General features: G+C 37.4%; 1 pseudogene; it reads right to left on the bottom strand.

Annotated features, from left to right (window-relative positions):
- Positions 1 to 132: 132 nt before the first annotated feature.
- Positions 133 to 14,650, bottom strand: LOC109055040 (annotated as a pseudogene).
- Between the last annotated feature and the right edge of the window lie 671 nt (positions 14,651 to 15,321).

Here is a 15,321-nt window from a genome sequence, read left to right on the forward strand (position 1 = left end):
CATCTAAAATGTTTATTTTGTTTCAGCTTTATTTCAATTAACAAAAACTATTTTTAATACGTTTTTAGTAAACAATACCACTGAAAAGTGAACTGCATGTTTGTAACAAACACAAAACATCGGAATGCATCATTTTCTTAAAAGATGTTTTTAAAGGGACACTGAACTTTGAGGCACAATAATACAGATTTTAACATGGATCTCTGCTACAGGTACACTTCAAATAAGGCCATTATGGTTTCAACAGTACAAGATAATAAAACTATATCATACATTAGCATAATCATACACGGGAATAATTTCACACAACCATTTGCAGCAACTCTTATAGTACAATTAAAGAAACACTGGTATATATATATTCAAAAACAATATAAACCTGTGCTGTTATAAGCTGCTATAAGCTGTTATAATCAATATAAGCCTGTTACATTAATATTCATAATCATCACTAGCATATCTTCTTTTTTTTTTCATTAAAACTGCTGCAGAATTGTGTTTGGCTCTATAACCACTGGAGAGTTACACACTAGCTGCTGATTGGCTGTCAAAACCACCGTAATTAGATACTAACATATTCATGAACTGCACCAAATCATCCAATCATAAAACATCTCTGTACTCTTCACTAATAAATGTGTTCAGTATTTAGAAAAGAATCATTTGTCTGGATGTAGAATGAATGATTCGTGTGAAATGAGGAAAAATGCCAGATGCATCTATTTATGAACACAAGATGCTTTCATTAAATATCAAACACTGAATCTCATTCATGTCAACCAAACTTGATAACTGAAAATGGTTTTACAGTTTACACTAAACTGATTCTGCTTGTGTTTTACAAATGAGGCCTGATGAGATTTCAGATTAAAAAAAAAAAAAAAAAAAACATTCTCATGATTGTTTTTGACATTTATTTCTACGTTTATGGATCTCTAGATTGAATAACCCTCTGAAGGCACGTTTGATCCGTTAGCATCAGACTCAAATCATAAAGCATCAAAGATAAACAGCTGATTAAAGCACAACAATTGTATATATAATTTTCATTATTATTTAAAGAAAGAAAGAAAAAGTCAAAAACATAGAAGGACATGGTGTTACAGCTGTGAGAGGCAAAATCTGCTGCTGTAGTTTTTAGCTACACCTTAACTGACCACACTCATAAATATTATTGAGGAACACGCCTAGGTGACATATGATTGGCTTTGGCAAAGAATGATTTCTATGGCAGCACGGAGCAGGTGGAGGTTCATCAAAACAGGACTCTTAAAGCGACAGTTCGCCCAAAAATGAAATGTCCGTCTTTATTTATTCACCCTCACGGCATTATATAGCTTTCTTTCTTCTTCTTTTTTTTTTTTTTTTGGAGACAGATGACTTTGGAATGACTTGATGGTGAATGCTTTTAATTTTGGGTGAACTGTAACTTTAAGAGTGGAGACACGACACACATGGCAGCTTTGACTGACAAAGGGAAGGCGATGAAAATGTGTGTGTGTGTTTGTGCACTTAATTAAGGCATATGAAAGTTACCGTTTTCTAGAAAGCTTCATTAGATCATACCGAAGCTCTGAGGGCTGATTCACTTCAGGAACCTCAAACAGGAAATGAACCGAAACTGAACTTCCTCTAATTACCAAAACTGAAGATTGTATTTCGATCCCAAACTGGCTCCCAGAGAATGAGCTCAGCATATAGAGTCCTTGTTTGCACAGACTGACAGTGTCAGTGTGAATGAACGTCAGTCCGAGAGGCTGAAGTTAGTTTGGTGTGTTGTTGTTGTTGTAGAGCTCGGTTCGGGCGAGTTTGGTGGGCGGCTCCAGTGACTCCTCCCCACAACCACAGGAACAGCCATGTCCTGATCCTCATCTGTCTCATCATCCTCCTCCTCATCCTCCTCATCTACACACATTCACACACCAACACGATCAATGAGATTTCCTGATGCTATAGTGTTTGGGTGGTTGCTGGAGTTTTCTATAAAAACTTAAAGTCTCAGGCATTTTCATGTTCTGATTTATCAGACAGGTGTCTCTGTGTGCGTACCTTTATCAGGATCCATTGACCTTTGACTTCTGTTCAGACAGGCGAACTGAAACAACAAACACAAAGTTAAGTCACTGCATGACTGTCTGTTTGACAGCATGCATGCATGTGTGTGTCTGTATGTCTACCTCTCCCATGACAGAGATGGGCGTCTCTCCTTTGGCCTGTGCGACTCTGTGCTCGATCAGGTAATACATGTACTCGTCATACAGCAGTCTGATCAGATGAAACGAGCCGAAACTGGCGGCACTGCGCAGGGTCAGGTCTCTGATCACCACAGAACTGCAAAACACACACAAACACTCTGAGATTATAGCAATATAACAACTAAAGACACACTACAACCCCTAACATTGCATTTTTGACTCTATTTATTTAGACTGCCAAAAGTGATTTTATACACAAAAATGGATTGAAAATGCGAATTTGATCATTGTTTTGGAACACACCATCTTATAGATAACCGTTAGGCTAAAATATTCATACTAAAAGCCAAACAGTTTCTGTTTTGATTTCATGGGGACTTTAATATGCAGTGTACAGTGGGGAATAAGCAGGAATCTCACCTGTAGAAGCTCCATTTGAGCAGGAAGAGTTTGGCTGCTTTGGGGAAGGCCGGGCTGCCGGTGTACGGCTTCAGGACCTGTGAGACGACCCCGTCCAGCCATACGGCCCACTGCTCCAGAGAGTTCTGCTGCTGCAGGGTGAGTTTAAAGTCCTGCTCCAGCCGCTGGACCACACCATCTTCACAGCCACACACCCACGAGGCCTGCTCCTAAACTCACACACATATACAGCTGTAAATTAAGAACTGAAGGGAGGTCTGGGGAGGACAGGACATGAACAGAGCGAGCGGTGTTACCTGTACATTGGTGAAGTCGACACGGTTGAGGTCGCTGAGCATCTGTGTGATCTGAGCCGTGTTCTGCAGGACGGCGCGGGCCGCCTGAGCCAGATGATTGAGAGATGTGTAGCGCCGCAGAGTCTGAGCAAACGCGCCGGCACACACAATCTATACAACAAACACAGTGTTAGCGTAAACACACTGAAAACAGAAGGAAGTCAGAGGAGATCTGTGTGTGTTTCAGACCTTGATGCGGACCATCTCCTCCGGGATGTTGATCATGGCGTTGGTCAGCCAGTTCTCCAGAATCTTAGCAAAGTTACGGATGGCTTGAGTTAAGGCACCTACAGGAAGAGAGAGACAGAAAGAGTCAAAATAAAGACAGGAAGACTAAATTTCAAATTCTGCAAGTATGGTATTTATTTACATCTATGGTCATTTGCAGCAACAAGAACTACAAGAAAATGTTGAGAATCTTAAGCTGTACTGAGTTCAAGTGCATAGAGTTAATATAGAGTTTACACTATCTTCGTATGGTTGCATAGAGTTTTTTCTCTCAAATTGTGCATTTCACAGATTATGGAGTTTATAGGTTTATATCAAGTTGTATATAGTGTGAAAAAATTATATATATTTGTGTAGATCTTTGTTGATATCGTTTATAAATGCATTGTATAAAGTTTTGGTAACTGAAGAGTTTTGTAGCTCTGTGAATAGAATTTGTATAGAGTTTGAACAGATGTGTAACTGTGGGTAGAGTTAATGTAGAGTTTGTGTAGAGTTGTAACCCACTGGGATGATGTTTATTAAGTCTGTATAGAGTTTGTGCATGGTTGTGTGACTCTCTGAATGTAGTTTATTTAAAGTTTGTATGGAGCGGTGTAGAATTTTATAAATCATAGGAACAAGAGTTTTTATAGAGTTAGTTTTACATTGTGTAGGACTATGTAACTCACTGAGGATAGTCATTATATACAGTTTGCACAGAGTATGGTAGAGTTTTGTAACTAATTGAAATTATGTTTATACAGTTTGCACAGAGTTATGTAGAGTTTTGTGACTAACTGAAATGGTGTTTGTGTAGAGTTGTGTAACTCCCTGGGGATGTTGTTTACATGAAGCCTGAATAAGTACAAGGTTTTATAGGTTTGTGTCTAATAGAATGGTGTAACCCACTGTGGATGGAGTTGATAGAGTTTGTATAGAGTTGTAACTCACTGGAATGAAGTGCATATAGAGTTTGTCTTGTGTTTTAACTCGCTGAGTTTATATGAAGTTTGTATGTAGAATTTTGTAATTCATTGGGGTTTATATAGCATTCTGTAACAGGAAGTTGAATAGTTAATGGAGTTAAAGTTAATGGAGTTTATATAGTTACTGTAGTGTTGTGAAACTTACTATGCATGTTGTTTAAATGGAATTGTATAGAATTTTGTAACTTATATAGAGTTTGTATATTGTTGTGTATCTCTGGGAGGATGATGATTATATATAGTTTACATAGCAAATTTTGTAACAGTATGGGACAGGGTATAGATTGAGTTTGTGTAGAGTTGTGTAACTCACGGAGGATATTGTTTATATAAAGTTTGTCTAGAATTTTGTAATGAATTGGGTTTGTATAGCGTTGTTTAAAGGATGGTGAAGAGTTGCAACTTACTAGGATGGAGTTTATGTAGTTACCATATAGAGTTTCTATAGAGATTGTGTAGAGTTGTGTCAATCACTGGGATGGAGTTTCTATAGAGTTTGTGTAGAGTTGTGTACCTCACTGGATTGGAGTTTATATAGAGTTTGTGTAGAGATGTGTCAATCACTGCTATGGAGTTTCAATAGAGTTTGTGTAGAGTTGTGTAACTCACTGGATTGCAGTTTATATAGAGTTTGTGTAGAGTTGGATAACTCGCTAGGATAGAGTTTATTTAGTTATTGTATAGAGATATCTAGAGTTTTGTAGAGTTGTGAAAACTCACTGGGGATTGGTCTCAGGACATCAGGGATGAGGATCTCCACTAGGCTTTGGTACAGTAAATTGTCACATTCACGAGCCCAGTTGAGGACAGGCTCATATTTACACAACAGAACCAGAACCCGGGCAAACGCTTCTCTGATTCATCATGACTGTAGAGACAGACATCAGTGAGACACAACACAACATCATAACACTTGTGACTGTACTTTAAGCCAATGTGTCTCACAGGTCGAGTGTATCCGTTTCGCTGCTTTGTCCTTCACTGAATCTCCAGAAACTCTTCCAAAGCGTCTCCACAAGAGGGAACTGCAGGTTTACCATCACGTCCAGAATCGCCTATAAACACACACACACACACACATTATTCACCAAAACACTAAAATAACCACACATCTGACATCCAGCACACACACTCACCTCACAGTGCTCTCTGTAGATCAGCTGATATGTGTGTACGTGTTGAGGATGGAGTCCATCTGGCAGAGGTATACCCTCATCTTTGAGCTCAGGGAACTCCGGCAGACTGCGAGACGCATCTGAGACACACATTCAAAAAGTTGATGTAGAGGAAGATTATATGTCCAAAAGAGAAAGCTGCTCCTACATTTTGTGTTCATCTTACCTAAAAACTGCTGATACTGGTGAACCTGGGCGCTGATGTCGGATAGCCCCGCCCCTTGTTGATGCCCCAACCCCAGGCCCATCCCATTGGTCAGTCCCTCAACCTTCTGCACAGGCTTTATCCTTTATCAAGAGATGAGGGCTATGAGTCAAACTAACAACAGCAAGTGATCAACAACACACAAGCTATAAACACACACACACACACACACACCTTTGTTTCTGTGAGTACGGCTGTTGTCTCATGGCCAGGTGTTGCTGGTCCTCCACCAGTCGGTGCAGGGGGGAGTTGCTCTTGATTCGAAGGCCATAATAATGGTACTTAGAGTTCCCTCTGAAACACACACACACAGTTATTTTAATTTTAGCCTGTTCTGTTTTTTTAGTATCACTTATATACGAATACAGATTTTGTTAATATTGTTTTTTTATTTTATATTTATATCTCAAGTTAACATGTATACAATTTATTTGAAAAATTCTAGCAAATAAAAAAAGTGCTGTACAACATGACGCGTTCACAGCTAATCAGAACACATTTAATGTTTAATGCGCAGTTATGTGAAGCAAATTCTGGACCAAAGATTTTACTGTCGGTGGAGCTACCCAGTACAATGAATATGCAAATAAAGAAAAATAGTTCATTATTGCTTGTTGAAGCTTGAAGCTTTATTGCATCACACCTGGTCCGGACAGTATGACTGTACCTGGTGCCGAGACGTCTGGTCCTGAGGCCCATGAACACGGAGCGGATGAGTTTGCCAAAGGAGGCGGCGTTAACGGGTTCCAGCTTGGTCTGCTGGCAGTGCAGGAGGTAATGACAGTAGAGAGTACAGCGAGGAAGACTCACACCTTCAGCTGTCTCATAGTTATCCATCAGCCACTGCACCTGAACACAGACAGGAGACAGACGGCACGTGTCAACTGACTATCACACAAATCAAAAACTCTTTTTTTACCGGTTTTATGAGTGAATCCAGTTTTTTCTGTGTATTTTAGCATTGTTTAAATACTATTATAGTATTTATTAATATTTATTCATTTTTATTTTAGTTTAAGTTTTAGTCATTTTGTTATATGCCATTATTATTCTATTATTTTATATTTTGTTATTCTATTTTTTTATTATTTTGTTATGTTGTAAATTATTATTATTAATTATTGTTAGTAATTTTAGTACTTAAACTTATTTTATTTCAGTTAAAGGGATACTCCACCCCAAAATGAAAATTTTGTCATTAATCACTTACCCCCATGTCGTTCCAAACCCGTAAAACCTTCATTCGTCTTCGGAACACAATTTAAGATATTTTGGATGAAAACCGGGAGGCTTGTGACTGTCCCTTAAACTGCCAAGTAAATAACAGTGTCAAGGTCCAGAAAAATATTGGACACAAGGATGCACAATTTCATTTTGGGGTGGAGTATCCCTTTAACCATCCAGGCAACACTTCTAATTATTATTTAAATTTCTAAAAAGTTTAAGTTTTTCTTCTAGCATTTTATTTTATTTGACTTTATTTTATTTCAATTACTAAAATAATTTTTTTGGTCACCAATAACAACACTGGGTGAATCTCTCTAGGTGAAACTCTGAATCATCATTCAAGAAAACAAATACACTCACAGTCGCGGGTGATGCGCGTGTGTTGTGTGAGAAATTTTGGTTCCCTCCACCGGCTCCACCAAGCATGTACCCGCCCTGAATCACATAACTCCCCACCCCTCCACTGGTGACCACGCCCCCTGACCCGCCCACTCCTGACGAGGACCCGCCAGCCACCACAGTGATCCCCGAACTGCCTTCTGAGAACATGGAGACCACCCCTGTGCCCATCCCGGATGTCACAGACACAGGCTGAGTGCTGGCGGGGGACGTGACCTGTGAGCCGGTGGTGGGCGATGTCTCATAGTAAGTGACAGAGGGCGTGGCCTGAGAGTAGAGGGAGGGGTCTGTGAACTGGTAACTACTGGAACGACTGAAAAAGGGAAAGAGAAAAACAAGTACAGAGAAAGGTAAATGTTTCAGGAGTAAAGAGAAGCTAAATATCCAACACAAGCACTGTGTGTGCTGATGCTCACATTTCAGTATTGTTGTAGTTGGCGTCTCCCTCCACAAACTGGCTCGGGTAAACATGCTGTACAGGGACCTACACACAAACAGGATTCACATCAGTTCAATCAGAGTCAGGCACGAGGGGGAACATCACAAAGCATGTCTATATAATGTCAAATCTAAATCTTTACTTCAATATATTAAACTAAACTTTATATTTTAGTGCTGATAATAGTTTTACGCAATATATTAACATAAATGTAATATTAATTTAAATGTTTAATGTTCAGTTGCACCTGTAAAAAAAACTAAATTTACCAGATCCTTTCTCATTAGACAGCAGAGACAAGAAAAAAAAAAAAAAAAAAAAAAAAAATTATATATATATATATATATATATATATATATATATATATCACACACACACACGTTTAAGTTTTTTTTTTACTTTTATATATCAAAGTACATATATATATATATATATATATTTTAAATTAAATTATATTAAAATATATATTATTATATATTATATATTATATATATTAAATTAAATTATATATATATATATATATATATATATATATATATATATATATATATATATATATAGACGTGATTTGACGTTTGTTTTGAAAAAAAATTATTATGCAATATAAAAATCATAAATGTATACACTGTCACTGTATAACAAAACATTATAAAAATCTAGTAACTCATTTTTTAATTTTTATTAATTCTGATAATAATCTTTATATATATATATATATATATATATATATATATATATATATATATATATATATATATATATATATATATACACACACACACACACATACACATATATACACACACACACATATATATAGTGTGTTTTTTTGTTGCAAATAGTTTCTAGTAATCACGTTATTATACAAACACAATACCCTAACCTACCCTAAAAGTATTTGACCACTCAAATCACACTTAAAAAAAATGTGCAGTAAAAAAGTCATTGCTTGCTACATTGCAAAAACATTGTGAAATATCAAACTAAGTGACATTGCTTGCAAAGAAATATAATGCAAGCACACTTTCATCAAACCAAGCTTTTGAGGTTTGAACTGATATATACTACATAACTGAAGAAGAACCCATTACAGTAGATGAGACCTCCCATATATGTGGCAGGCATGTTATGATGTCATTCTGCTTAAAGCAGTTATGAAGTGTGTGTGTTTATGTGTGTGTGTTTGTACCTCAGGTGTGATGTGTAGATTACTGACCCCCAGTTGTCCACTTTGACTCTTGGTTGTGGCCTGAACCACAGACCTCTGCTGGACACAAATCACCACAGTTTTGGAATTCATTTGATCTTTATGGATTTGATATCCCATATGTACATGTGTGTGTGCATTACCTGTGCTGTCTGCACCTGCTGCACTACCTGTGTGGGAACGCCAGTCTGTCCCGCAGGAGGAGAACTCGATTCAGAGTCATTCGAGTGAAGTGAGCCCTCTACACAGAAACAGACAGACCAAAAACAAGCCATATAAACATCAAACTACTCAGATTCTCAAACTCATTTGCATATTAAGGGATATAACTGAAACAGAACTGTTCAGAATGTTTTGAGATTAAGTATATGAACTTGAGTACAACTGGATGAAAATATACTGTAACTGTAAGAACTCAATTACATGAGCCACAACAACCTGTTTAGTTTAAAGGAACATTTTGGGTTCAAAAAATGATGCATCAGAAGTATAGAATATGGCCACTTCAGACTACTGAATCTCACACTGCAGATTTTATATGTGTGTGCGTGTGTACAAGAGAGACACACACAATGAGAGAAAAAACACTGAAGAGAAAAATAAGACATGAAATGAGAAGGAAACACATGACAAAACCGCTCTCAGAAAAGAGGAAATAATGACTGAAGACTTGTTTTGCTCAGTACAAAACCTACAGGAGGAAATAATACCAAAACCATAACACACAACCATCGAAATCAGTTAACATGCGCTCATACTTACGGTACAGCACATCCAGACTGTACAGACAGCTACTGTAGAACATGATCTGAACACAGACACACATGCAGCCATTTCTCTTTATATCAGGCTCTTACGGGCCGGCCTTGAACAATTAATCTCCACAGATGGGCCGAGAAATCTCTCGTTCAGGTAAACACAGGTATCAGATTGAGAGAGGGATTGAGAGAGGAGAAATCAAGCTCAAGAAAGGATGAGGACACTTACTTTACCTGTGCTTTTTACTTTGGTTTCCATTCTGTATTTCCCTGCATCCTCCAGTTTCTCTCTCTACTCAAGTAAATTATTGTAAGATATCACAACCCTTGTGATCAGCTTTAAACTAAAGCCTTTCTACGGGCGTTTTGCTCTTGTCTTTTTCCATACAGCAGATTCATGCACATCATCTGCTATATACTTTTATGAAATGATTGTCTTACATAAAAAGTTAATTTTAGTCTAATTTCATATAGAAACATTTTAATCTGTCAGCATTAATTTTATATACACATGAGATTTTAATAATATATATATATATATATATATCTATATATGCAATATAAATATATTTTTCATTTTGATGTTTATATAACAAAATATCAAAATAAAAATCTAGTTTTACAATAAATTTTTAAAATAAAAATCAAATGTTTATTTTCTATTAGTGTTGATGTTTTGATCATGAATTTCAAATATACAAGTAATTTATGTTGACAAATTTGAATGCATATAATATAAATAAATTCACTAAATATACATACCTTTCAAAATTTGGTGTCAGTAAGATTTTTTTCATGTTTTTGACAGAAGTCTCTTCTGCTCACAGAGGCTATTATTGTGAAATATTATTACAATTAAAAATAACCATACTTTTTATTGGAATATATTGTAAAATGTATTCCTGTGATCAAAGCTGAATTTCCAGCATCATTACTCTTCCATCCTCAGAGTCACAAGATCCTTCAGAAATCATTCTAATATGCTGATTTGCTGCTCAAACATTTCTAATTATCAATGTTGAAACATTATCCATGTTAACTTTGAAACCATTATAATTGTATTCAGGATGCTGTGGTAAAAAAAAAAGTTCAAAACAAAAGCATTTATTTAAAATGTTGTAAAAATATGCTGTCAATTTTGATTATTTTAATGCATCCTTTCTGAATACAAGTATTAATTTATTTATTTAAAAAAGTAATTTTTTATTTTGATATTAATTCTGATATTTTTATTTTGATATTGACATAAATACACATGTTTTGTGGTCACTATATTTAGTCTGTCAGGTCTCTGTTGGTAGTTAATAAAGCTGCTGCGGTAAGAAGTTCATCCACACACTGCGGACGCTGAGTAGGCAGGGCTGTCATATCGGCTGCCAATTAGAGCGTTACAATGTTCAGTCACCAGAAAAAACGTGTGTATGTGTGAGTGTGTTAAATAAAAAGCAGAAGGGAAGTTGTGTGTGTGTCGGGCAGCGATACGCACTGCCACTCTTGCGCGTTTATTTCGAGGTCCTTCTATTCAGGGAGAGGCCTAGAAAGTGTCAGGTGTCTGTTAGATCGCATTACACACACTTTCATACACGCAGTGCATATAAACCAGTGTTCTGCTCTGCAGCTTCAGGCCTAACTAGGAGAACGTTAAGTCCACATGTATCTAGTAAAGTGTGAGTGCTCACCGGTGACGGTCACCACTATGTACTGCTGGGCGCTCTGGCCGTTTCCTGCCTGGGAGGCGGAGCTTTGTATCTCTCCTGCCACATACTGTGCTGCTGTCACGCCTCCTTGAGGGGGCGTGGCCAGAACCACTTTCTTTTGAGTGACAGGGGGCGTGGCCTGCGCTCTTATGATCAAGGCCGTCTGTGCAGGACCGGATCCCGGCGAGCTCTGGATGTCGGAGAGGAACTGGGACGAGGTGGTGGTCGAAGTGGCTTTCTGCTGGGTCGACGAGGCCGTCGTGACGTTGCCCCCTTGTGATTGGGAGGGTGGAAGCTCCTTGGCGGGGTAGCCTGAAGTTGCCATGACGACAACAGCCCAAATCCCCCTGCAAACAGAAATTAAAAGCGCGGATTAAGCCCCGCAGGAAGTTGAAAGCAAACAGATTTAGACTTCTTTACTTGTTTTAATGATAGATGGTATTGCCCTGGAGATTATTCCTGCACAGTTACACTTAAAGTGCACTATTCATGCATTGGTCGATTTTGAGCTATTTTGCTTTCATAACATGTCTTTGTTTCGGATTACAGGAAAGAAAACATTCAAAATGCATATTTAGTTGTTTATTTTATTATAATTCGTCTATTTGCGTCTGTAGATTTCAGTTACACTACATATCTTTAAAGGCTGGTTTCTCAAAACAAGTTTTTTCTCCACTTTAGGAGCAACTAGGCCTACATAAATCAATCTTTACAGTTTTATTCTTATCTATATTCTGAAGGTGTTTACTGAGAGGTTTGTTTAATAAAAACACTTTTTCCTTTTAAAAATATACTCATTTCTGGCTGTTGGCAGGTTTTTCTGATTTGATAAGTGATACATACAGTAGATAGTAAAAATCTTTAACTCTTATATGTCAACAAAATACTGAACCTGGTTTTATCCAATGTTCTCATTTCTGGAAATGTGAGTAAATTATTAGATCATGCACGTGCATATCTGAACATAACATTTCATACAAACTCATAGCACAAAACAATCATCTTAATGTGATTGATGTGATTAGTCAACTGGGGATTTGTACTCTATTCACCTGGAGTGTCTTGCCTTAATATGTTATTGTATTAAAAGCAATAGTGCCTCGTAATAAGGACTTCCATTTAAACATTATTTTAACTAAACAAATTCACTGGCATCTTTCTGCTGGTTTAACTTAACTACATAATTATTTGAATACAGAATAAGAATATGCATTTAGAATATTTTATTATTATCAATCACAACAGAAACACTTTAGCTAAAAAAATGTCAAGCGTTTTGTCTCACTTATGCATAGAGACAGAGTACATTCCAGCAGTTTACTGAGAGACTGCGTGTAGAACTAAACACATTTTCTTTCCCTGTCAGGTGCACATAAATCCTTGAGCTGGCTGAACTTGTTTAACAGTACTCTCGTTTTCTGTTAATTAGAGGCAGCAGGCGGCATTGCGTGCCCTGTCTTGTGATGACAGTATGTGCTCGTTCATATGAAGTTACTGTGAGAGAGAGAACATTTCACAACGAACCTTCTGATCATCAGAATTAGCTTCAAAAAGAACTTGCATCATTAAAATTATCCCATGAAAATAATAAAACATTATGTTGTGTAATGTATTATTTTTCTCTCTCTGATCCATACGTAGACTATATAATCAATGCTATGATTTTAATGCCAAAATATCTTCATGCATGATTTTGCCTCAATAATATACCATCTATTTTAAGCTTCTAAATAAAGAAACTTATTCTAAATAAATTCTATGTAAACCGGCAGAGAATACATAGTAGAAACATTAAGCATTATATATTCATAACTTATTTTCAAATATGCTGACGAATTTATGTGCAAAATGTCATAAAGCGTCTCACTGAACATTTATTGAACATAAATCGGACATAACTTTATGTTGTGCAATGTATTACTTTTCTCTCTGTGGTCCACATAATGATTTTAAAAGCAAAATATCATCTTCATGTATGATTTTGCCTCAGTTATAGTATATGTTTTAAGTTTACGTTATATATATAACATTTCTTATATATTTGTGTTTTAATATGCATGTTCTGTTTATTGCTGGTTGAACAAAGTACCGATGTAACTGCATGGACATTCGTGACCCTGGAGCACTAAAGCAGTCATAAGTAGCACGGCTATATTTATAGCAATAGCCAACAATACATTGTATGGGTCGAAATTATAAATTTCTCTTTAATGCCAGAAATCATTAGGATATTAAGTAAAGATCATGTTCCATGAAGATATTTTGTAAATTTCCTACTGTAAATATATAAAAACGTTATTTTTGATTAGTGATATGCATTGCTAAGGACTTCATTTGGACAACTTTAAAGGTGATTTTCTCAATATTTAGATTTTTTTTGCACCCTCAGATTCCAGATTTTCAAATAGTTGTATCTCAGAGAAATATTGTCCGATCCTAACAAACCATACATCAATGGAAAGCTTATTTATTCAGCTTTCAGATGATGTATACATCTCAGTTTCAACAAACTGACACTTATGACTGGTTTCGTGGTCCCGGGTCACATATGTGTATTTTGTTTAGTGCTGGCAGAAAACAAAGTATGAATAACTACATAACTGGATAGACGTATGTCAATCACGCCCTTTTAACTTCCCAGGCCACGCCCCTCTCCAGGCCACGCCCCCTCCGCCCCTCCCTCCGCGCTGAGCTGATCTGGCACACATTTGGCTGTTCGACGACTCCCTCGACAAAGTTTTTAACCCGAGAAAACACAATTCCCGGGAGTCTGGTCCACCGAAAGCCTGCATTCCATCGTCATTCGCGTTAAACAAACTCCAGAAAACCGGACTAGCGAAGCAAAGACCGCAGTCGAGTGCGGTTTGACTGTCAGAAGTCGCTCTTTGACACCTGATCCTCAACTACTCGTCTGTTTCAGTCATCAAGTCAGCTAAACGCGCGTCTGACGTCACGCTCACCATAAACAAACAACAAGTAAAAAAAGTCACACGCGCTCGCGTTACAACACCCGCCATTTTGCAGCAGATTTGACATCGTCATAACAACCGCCAGCGCGTGCGAGCGGCGCGAGTCGAGTTCAGGCGCGTTAACTGAGGAAATCGTGTCTAGCACACTTCGGCACGTGTAAAAAATAAGAACAAGAGGAGGATGCGTGAGATAAAGTTGTTGCTTTCACCTTTCGTTTCCCGCCGGATGATCTTAGTTTGGCGCGGAGTTTTATTTTCTTAATGGTTGTTGTTGATTCGCGTTGCTGGGGTCTTGTCGCCACGACTACCGTGACTATGGCGCCTCGTCCTCACCGGGGCAACTGTTGCTACCCACCCGCCCAAGCACCGCCCTCTTGCTCAGCGGCGATTGGCTGCGCGTCGCCAAGGGAAACGGCCTTCTCTCTTTATTATTGGAGAAGGTGAGTGTCTATAACAGACCTACCTTGTCATTCGCTGACAGTCGAGTTACACTATTACGCAAGAAGAACACGCCCCCTTGACGCTCATTTATTGGACCGCATTTCTGTCAATCAAATCAAACGTCACGTTCGACTCCTCTGACGTTTCGACGTCAGTGAAAGATAAACGTAAACGTTAAAAACGTGCATGTAATTTTTTTATGTATCAAAACAGTTTAAATTTTTTTTTTTTTTTTTACACAAATAGAGTAAATCTTATGTATAATCATTACCCTAAAAAAAGTCACCATATTAAAAATGCGTTCTGCACACCAAAGACAGTGGACTAAATGTTTTCCTTAATTTTTCCATAAAACAGGATAACTGTAACGTTACCCCGAATAAATGAATAAAAAAAAGAATATAAATTATTCGTGTTTTAAGCATAAAATACTGCAAATGTAGGTTATCGTTTTATTTTTAATTCTAGTTGACCCCATTAGCATATTAATCATAATATCATAATCACTGGGGTCAGACAGGTAACCAATTAGCTCATATGCTGAAGGCTCCTCCACGTGCTGTTATCTGTGTGAATGCCAGTGTGTGAATCATATTGCCCAGACTCTCTTATCTTGTGACAGTATGATTATGAAAAAACAGGCGTTTGCTGATACGCT

This window comes from Cyprinus carpio, chromosome B1, assembly GCF_018340385.1.
Source record: "Cyprinus carpio isolate SPL01 chromosome B1, ASM1834038v1, whole genome shotgun sequence".
Classification (NCBI taxonomy): domain Eukaryota; kingdom Metazoa; phylum Chordata; class Actinopteri; order Cypriniformes; family Cyprinidae; genus Cyprinus; species Cyprinus carpio.